The sequence below is a fragment of the Cavia porcellus genome, unplaced genomic scaffold, assembly GCF_034190915.1.
Source record: "Cavia porcellus strain 051 isolate PalLab524CR breed Dunkin Hartley unplaced genomic scaffold, mCavPor4.1 scaffold_25, whole genome shotgun sequence".
NCBI lineage: Eukaryota > Metazoa > Chordata > Mammalia > Rodentia > Caviidae > Cavia > Cavia porcellus.
Genome location: NW_026947508.1, coordinates 29337144 through 29346013, shown reverse-complemented (window position 1 = coordinate 29346013; position 8870 = coordinate 29337144). Strand labels below are relative to the sequence as shown.

Sequence of the window (8870 nt, the reverse complement as noted above, 5' to 3'; positions counted from 1 at the left end):
AAAGAGGAGAGGACCTGGAGAGGAGGTGCCATCTAGATGCTAAGGGGAGAGGCCTCTGGGGGAAACTACCCCTGTCCACAAAAAACCTTTCCCTTGGACTTCTGGCCTCCAGAGTTATGTGGACAGTGGGTTTCTTTTTAACCCACACAGTCTGTGATATTTTATGGCCCTCCTAGAAGACTAAGCCCCTGGGTCAAGAAAATCACAGGCCCTACCTCCTGGGGCCTCCTCCCCAAGGAAGCAGCAACTGTGCAGGTTGAAGTGTTGTCCTGTACCCCAACCCCTTGTCTGGACCTCTCCAGTCTTCCACGGTTCCTCCTTCCCACCCGCCTTGCAATTGTCACAGATGTGACCTTAGGTCTAACACTTGGCCTGTCTGCAGTTGGTTCATCAGGTTAGAGCAGGCTGAAGCTGGCTGAGGTCACCCTTCTTGAATTCTGTGTTTGGTGACAAGAAAGGAACCACTCAAGGTGGCCCCTGCCTGGGTACCTCAATAAACACAGACTTTTAACCATTAGCGTGTGGGCCAGTGAGAAGCTCAGCTCTTTTCAAGTACATCTCCTGTCACAGGGGGCTCTGGAGGGACTGCTGGGGTGTGTGGATGACTCCCTATAAGCCCTCCTCACACCCAGACTACAAAAGAGCTCTGAGCACTCCCCCTCTCTGAGGGAGCGTCCAGAGTGAAGACTTCTTGGGTTGAGACACTCAGAAGTTGGTTTGAGAAAGCAGCCCCGGGAACACCAAGTTGGTTACACACACTGGGAACACTGGTTTGTTTCAGGGGCAGCAACAAACGAGGACGGAAGAAGACAGAGTGGGAAAGGCACCTGCAAAGATTCTGCAAGGGCAGTTCAGCTGGACAAAGCTCAACCACCCAAAGGATGCTAAGGGCCAGACACCTAGAGGGTCTTGGGGGTGAGGGAAGGAGCTGGACCGCAGCAGGATAGTCCACCCTGTGTCAGCACTGGCCTCAGGGCAAGGAGTCCCTTTCCCCGAAGTCATAAAGGGGAATGCGGAGAGGCCGCCTTTGAATCCTCCCATTCCCGCCATCTCAAACTCCCCCTGCCTCAATCCCTTGTTTTACAACTCTCGGTCAGAGCCAACCCGAGAGCAGCAGGCAGGAATGGACCCACCTGATTGGAGCAAACTGTGTCTAAGGCGGGGCCAGATGGTTGACTGACGGGTGGAGCAGCCTGCCTGACCTACGCGGTGGCTGTTGGAACTGACCAGGCCCTCGCTAGAGGGCAGGGTGGGCAGAGGGTCCAGAGCAGCTGGTCAGCCCGGGGCTTTGGCAGTGGCAGCAGCTCCGCTCAGCTGCTGAAGTGATGCTCTGCTCTGATTGAGCTAATTATGCTGATTGAATTTCCTGCTTCTCCCTTCAGAGCCTGCTTTAACCTCCCCCTCTCTCCTGTCTACCCCACCCCTCCCTTTAGAGAGAAAGGGAAAGGTTTCCTTAATGTGACTGGTAATTGTTATACACACAGTGTCAGATGTTAATGTCGGCCCTGATTGACAGCTAATCAGCCCATCAGCTGTACAAAAAGAGTGAATAACTCGGTAATTTGATTTCTCCTGATTCCCCTGTGTGGGATGGCAGGAAAGTCTAAATTAGCAATCAGGGAGCCCGTGGCAGATCCTGGAGGGCGGTGGTGAGGACTGAGGGGCTCCAGCAGCTGCAGCCTTTGGGGGCCCTGCAGCCATGGTGGGGGGAGCTCCTACCGGCCTGGACTTGGGTGCTGCAGACTAAACGTGGAGATGGGGTGGTGAGGCGTAGTTCCTGTGCCTGGACCAGGCCTCAGGGACAGGGAGGCACAGGGTGTGGAGGTGGTGGTGTCTTCACGTGCTGTAGTCTAGGACCCCTTCAGAATGAAGGTGGAAATGGTGGGGATGTGACAGCACCCTTGTCCAATCATTTTGCAGCTGGTTGCCAGGGTTTCCACTGTGTGACCCAAATTCTTCCAATTCGGGGAGATGGAGGTCCCCACCCCTATCAGCTTTTAGCAGATTTCATTCAGGTAAACTGGAGCACAGGGGACACACCTGTGGATTATTTGGTCCCAAATGAAGCCAAACTCAGCCCTCCTGGGCAGGCAACAGTAGCTAGATATAGAACCCACTGGGACCCTCTACAGCTCAGGGACAGTGACAAGTGTTTCATCTGCATCCATTGCATAGAGGTAGAAAGACAGAGCCCTGGTTTCTAGTCCCACAGGACAGCCCTTACTTCTTGGCCAGTGGGGACAGGGCAGGATGAGCACCAGACTAAGGCAGTCACCTCCTCACCAGCCGATGTTCCCACTCCCCACAAAGTCTGGCCCTAGAGACCCCCAGACAGAGACACCCGTGTGTGTCTGCAGATATGCCTGCATGTTTGTTCTGAGATCCAGGACAGGGCCTTGTCTGAGGTCACATAAACAGCTACTCACTCAGCTGGGGCCAGGACCCAGTTCTTGTGACCAGCCCCATAGGATAAGGCCCAGACCTCTCTTGTCTGTTCCTCCCTTTGCTCTGATCCTTCCTCCTCATCCCGAGGTGAGGTTGGGGGGAGGATGTTCGGCTGAGGGTGGGCAGCGACAGGACCTGGAGATGCCTGGGGAGGACTCTAGGTGGCAACAGCACATTGTTGAGTGGTGTGGCGGCAGCTCCCAGAGCAGGAGGGGCTGCAGGTTTGCTACCTTTTTTGTTCTGAAAACATGGGGATTCTTACCTGGGGAAATTAAGGGCCATCTATGTGTGCTTCTGCTGCATGCACTGGTCCACCCAAGTAGTCCCAGAGGGCATCTCTCTTCCATGTCCCCTGGTAAATCAGCCATCTCTACCGAGAATGGGAAGGGGACACCTAAGAATGGACGTGAAGCAGGAGCCACAATCTGTCTGATGGGGGAACCACATTTTTAGGGGAGCAATAGCGAGAGGAGGCAGGAGTTGAGTGTGAAAGCCATGGCCCTTGGCCTTGGTGTGTGTGTGGGGCCAACCTCTTCATAGCTTTTAGGGGTGACAGTAGGATCTAGGATGGGAAGGGGTGAGAACTACAGGAGCTACATCCCTGGGAACATGGTACCCCTGCTGGCTGACCAGGGATGGTTACTCCCACAGCACAGATGATGAAGCAGAGTCTCAGAGGGAAGGAAAGTCACCCAAGATCACATCTCTAGAAAGAGGGACATCTTGATTTCTTTGTTGCACTGCAAGGGACACCGCAGGAAAGAAGAGAACAGGATCAGTTGAGGGGGGTGTTGGGTGTTCCTGTGTGGGGGTGGGGGAGGGAGGTGCTCAGTAGAGGTAGATCTTTGGCCTCTAGTCCTGGGCCAGGTCAGGATTCCTGGGGGATGGGATACCAGGCAAGGTGCCCATCTCCTCCTCCGAGGTGCTGCATCCTCTAGATGGAGCAGACACAGCCAGGGGGCAGGCTCGGGTCCAGAAAGGCCTTGGACTCTGAGATCCAGCAGGATCCAGGGCTTTGAAATAGGAAACGAAGACAGAGGTGAGCTGAGGGCTCTGAGGAAAGAGCTCAAATATTTGTCTGCTTTTTAGCTGGCAGTGGTTACTGAGCAGATGTGCAGAAGGCCCTGGGCTGGCGGATGGGTCACGGTGCTGAACCATGTAGATGGCTCCTGACTTCTACTGTTGTGTAGGTGTGTGTGCACAGACACATGCATGCATGTGCATGTGTGCAGGATCACGGAGGAGGGCCATGGTCACCACCCCACCAGCAGTAGTGATGGTTGCTAGCACTGAGCTCTGACTTCAGGCCTTGACACTTATGGGCTCATTTAGTCTTCACCACAGCCCCAGGCTGGGTGTTACTTTGCCCCTTTTGAAGATGTGGTTGAGAAGTAGGAGTGGTGTGTTTGGACCCAGGCTGTCCTGATTTCGAGACCCATGTTAGCCAGGGAGGAATCCCAAGGGACTGCGAGGGACACTGAGCCTTACTGGAGCTTCGGTGTGAGCCTGCCCTGGTGACTTGGCCAAGTACTTGCCCCTCACTGTGCCACCTCACTCTCTCCCAGTGACCATGTGAGAATTTTTTTTTTTTTGTCTTTTTCCTTTTTATCAGTACCGGCGATTGAACTCATGACTGCCTGCTTGCAAGGCAGGCGCTTATGCCGCTGAGCTAAATCCCCAGCCCCCGCCCCAGTGACCATGGAGGCTGGGTGACACCTCACCTGTCCAACGAGGCCAGTTTGCCTGTGAGGAGGCCATGCAGCTGGGAGTCCTGAGCTGCCTCTTTGGGCCCAACACCCACCGATGGGGGCTCTGTGTGCATCTTCTGGGCTGTTGAGACCACAGGGGCCCTGTCCATGTGCTCCTTTCTCTGGAGACTCACAAGAAGCAGACCTTGCTGGCTACCAGCCCCCTTGTCTCTGTCTCTGGATGACATTTCCTGATGCGGATGTGCTGGGTATGAGCTGTCCCCCAGGGACATTTGGTACGCACTTGAAGGGCTCAGCCCCAGTGGCATTTGAAGTCTGGGCCTCCAATTTCTTTCCCTCATTGCCAGCTTTTGCCCCCACACTCTGTCTGAGGATCTGCTGGGTCTGGGCCTCTGCTTGTCTCTGGGAAGCTGAGGCTCAGCTCCATCTCTCCACTTGCCTACTCCTGCTTGGAGACTTGGTGTCCTACAGGGCTAGTAGCAAGGAGCATTTTCAGGGCCAACTCACAGGGAATAGTCACACACACAGCAGGACACGTGAACTGGGAGCCAGGTTCTTGGAGCTCTGGGCCGCCCTTTCTGTTTGTCCCTCCTGTGTGACCTTGACCAACCACAGCTGCCCTTTCTGCTGGCTTTCCCATCTCTATGCCCCAACCTGATCACTCGTCCTGGAGTCCAGGGTCCACACACTGCACTGCTGGCCTGTTTAGGAGGCCCCTTCCCTCCCACCGAGCTGACAGCCTGCATGGGCTCATCCAGTACCCTCCAGAGACCTCACACAGTGCTTCTTGCTACAGAGCTTTCTGATTCTGCGGGGCTGGGAGCAGAAGTCCTTCTTCTCTAAAGAGTTCCCCAGCCCTTCCAGGCCCACCCTCCCTAGACCCAACATCTTCTCTGCCATCTCCCCACAGAGGCCTCAGGTCTTGGTTTGATCGCCTCTAGTGGCAGGTTGCTATCCTTTTGTCATACAGTCATGGAATCCCAGTTCCCCACCATGCTGAGCTCCACCTCTAGACAATTTGTGGAGTCACACATCCAGGTCAAGGCTTTCTGGGGTCTCTTTCCTACTGGCTGGACAGCTACAGCTCTTTCAGGATGTCAGGCTCTTTCTTTTGTACAGTTACAAGTTGGTAGAACTCCCAAAGTGTGAGGAGAGCTGGGCAGCTCTCCAGGGAAGTCTACACCAGAGCAGGTGTGGTAGGCAATCACCTCTCTTAGTCTATGTACTGCACTCCTATTGATAAAGTCTCAGAGTGCACTCAATTTCCTTAGGGGCGGCCTCCCTATACCAGCCCATAATTTACTTTGTAGTCATACAAGGAGAGCAGTGCTTTGTTACTGTGTTAGTCCTTATCATGTAACAGCCTTGGAAATGACAATTCTGCTGTGCAATAGTCCTACAGGTTGTGCTTTGTGCTCAGCTAGTGGAGTCTCTTCCTTTCTCCCTCCTGCTCTGTGCTGGTTCCTTTGCTGTTCTCTTTGGCTGCCAGCACTCCCTCTGCATTGCCACCTGGTCTGTCCCCCACATCCCACTGCAGCTCGGGAACCACAGATGTGCTGCTTGCCTCTGTTTTCCCTGCCCTGCTGGGACCAGCTGTAGCAGGGGGAGGTTTAACTGGGGAACTGACTTAAATGATGGCCTGGATGCTCTAAGAGGCTCTTTAGCACCCAAGCCTTGAGATCTTTCCCATACCACGCAGTGGACCCTACAGAGAAAACCAGGAGAAGGTGGATGAGATTAGAACCCTTCCTTCCTTCTCTCATTAGATGTTTATTGTGCCCCACTCTGGCCAGGCATGCAGGAAGGCACGCACACAGTGATCCAGCCAGAGAAGGAGGTCTGAGGAGGCTTCTATGAAGTGGGCATGCTGAAGGTTGACTAGGAGACAGCCATGTACAGCTCAGAAGAAAGAATAACAGCAGTGCAAAGGCCCTGAGGCAGGAAAAAAGCTTGGCTCTTGGGGTCAGGAAACTAAAGAGGCCAGTGAGGCTGGAGAGGAGTTGAAGAAGAGCCCAGAGCTACAGGGCTGCCAAGTGGTCCAGCATGAGATCAGTCATGGCTCTGACTATAAACCAAGGCCAGCAGGCATCTTCGACAGGTTATAAACAGGGATGCAGTCTAATTTTTGTCATTAGGACTGTGTGTGTGGTGGTGCAGGCATGGCTCACAAGAGCCAGGAGGAGGTGGCAGCTGAGGATTAGAGTCCCAGCTCAGGCCAGGCTCAGAGCCAAGCCCATAACCTAGGCTGGCACGCTGGCCAATGAGAGTAACAGAAAAAGCACCTCCCCACTGTTCCAGAGGCTTCTTAATCCAACAGGGCCTTGAAGGGAGAAGACAAGCCTGGAGGGGAGCATGTGAGGAATGTTATTTTGCATTTTAATTGCATGCTAAGCAGGCCCGTGGGCAGGGCCAGCTGCAGAGCATTAGCTGCCACCAAACTCTGGTGACTCAGGCCACCGAGCCTTAAAATATTTATTTTACTGTGCATTTGGAATTCAGTATTTGAGAGGGAGCTACTGCTGGGAAGCAGAAGCGGGAACCTGTTGGCAATAGTAATCTGGAAATAAATCAGGGCGATGCAGGCTGCAGCCGCATCTCACTGGTCCCTCCAGGAGTGTGGCTCCCTCTGTCATGTGTTTGTGGCCACCATGCAGTCAGGGCCTCTTCTTTGCTCATACTTTTTGGTGTATCTGAGGGCATCATGTAGCTTTGAAGGTGCAATCTGAAAGCTTGGAGTGGATGCAGCAGGGCCTAAGGCAGGGAATGAGGACTGGGCTTCAAGAAGGGCACTTCCACAGGGCTGGGGGTACCAGGAGCTCAGAGCTTGTGCAGTGAAGGGCTTTGTGGAAGCTGCCTCCTTGCAGATGCACCCTGTTCTCTTGTGGAGAACACAGCACAGGATCAGTGACAGGAGTACAGTGTAGGAGGGGAAGAGCCCTGGATTGGGAGCCTTGGGCCCTGCTCAGGAGTCTAGCCTCCATTCTTTGCAAAAATATTTCTTAAGTACTTTGGTATTTCACTGAGTCCTCATATACAGCTTTTATAGGCAATTATGGAAAAGCCATTGAAGGAGTCAGTGCGGAAGACAGGAAGACAGTACAACTGTGGCTGGGGGTGCATTCGTAGAAGGCCAGGCCTCAAGGTAAAGATGGAATGATCAGGTCAGCCTTCCTGAGGATAAGCAATACACTGTAACTGATATTACCTGGTCCTTAAAGCCCAGATAGGCATCAGTCACCCGGGTGCATGACCAGAATCCCGACTCATTTCTTCCAAAAGGTCCCAGTTCATTCTACGCACATTTGCCACAAGACTTGCTTCCCCACTGGATCAGCATTACTTAAGTGGTTAAACTTGTAATCTTTTCTTCAAACCTTTAGGTAGCTGCAAAATTTTTTAATATTTAGATACAAATGTAACAAAATGCACAGCTATATGTTGAATATATTGGGTTAAATAAAATATATTACAGTTAAATGTAGCTGTTTGCCTTTTTTCCTTCTTTTTTCTTGTTACTTTTTTAATGCAGCTGCTGTGGATTTTAAAATTACCTATGTGGCTCACGTTATATTTATATCAGTGGACAGTAATCGAGGTTTTCTAGGGAGAGTAGTCAAAGAAGAGCATGCTGGGAATGAGGTATCCTGAGAACAGAGCATGCTGGGAGCAATGTGTGCTTAAAGCAAGGCATGCTGGGAATAGTCTTTACCTTGAAAGGTCTCCTAGAAAGATGCTAGGAGTAGCTAGTAACCGTAGAGTAGAGCATGCTGAGACACTTTTCCTTCAGACCAAAGCATGGTGGGAGGAAACTGTACTGGGGAGATGAGGCCATGCAGAGCATGTTGAAGATTGTGTTAATGGAGGGACCCAAGAACTTTCCTAGGAAACCTGTCCGAGGGTGGCAAGAACCACAAGCTCGGAGCAGTGCATTTTGGGAACAACAGGCCCTGTGGAAAAAATGGTTGAACTGCTGTGTGCTGCGAAGGCCAGGCCCCCTTCCCCGGTGAGGCACACCACGCTACCCTGTGGCTTCTGCATCTTGCTGGTGGTGTGGGGAGGGGGCAGAAGATGAACCTAGTTCTGGTGGTTCAGTTGACAAACTCTTGGGGCCGCTGCAGCACCTGGAACACGCTAGAGTGGGTCACCACTGGGAAGGGGATTTTGCCACCTCGACCAAGTAGCCCGTGGTGGGTGCATCGTTAGTACAGATCGTACACTCTGCCCACTCACTCTGGGGTGGGGCCAGTTTGGCGCCCAGCAAGAGGCTGCAGCTGGTGACATTCACACGCTAGTGGTACAGGTTGGCAGTGTCTTGTTGCCCAGAATGGGACGAAGCTGTGGGTGAGGCTCCACCTCCTGAAATTGGGCTGGCTGTGCGGCTGCACAGGGTTAGACTGCACGGCGCTGTTAGAGCTGCAGAGGATGAGGACGGTGATGAGGTCAGGAGCACCGCTGACCGCTGCTCTTCGCTGCTAGTCATCTCAGCGTCTGCCGGGGTGGGGGTGGGGGTGGGGGCAAGGATGCGGGGTCACGCTTCCACCTAGGCGCGCCCAGAACCCCCCCCCCCCATGGCCCAAGGTTCCTCACCAGGCAGCAGGACTTGAGACAGGGGTCCCGCCACTCCTATGCTTGTAATCTTATCGGTTCATCATAGTTTTGGCCCACGTCGTACCCACTTGTGATTTTGTACCCACCGCGTGATTTTGCTCTATGAAA

At 53.3% G+C, this 8870-nt stretch overlaps 1 pseudogene; it reads right to left on the bottom strand.

Annotated features, from left to right (window-relative positions):
- Nucleotides 1-3297: 3297 nt before the first annotated feature.
- Nucleotides 3298-8634, bottom strand: LOC111757211 (alpha-N-acetylgalactosaminide alpha-2,6-sialyltransferase 6-like; annotated as a pseudogene).
- Nucleotides 8635-8870: the final 236 nt, after the last annotated feature.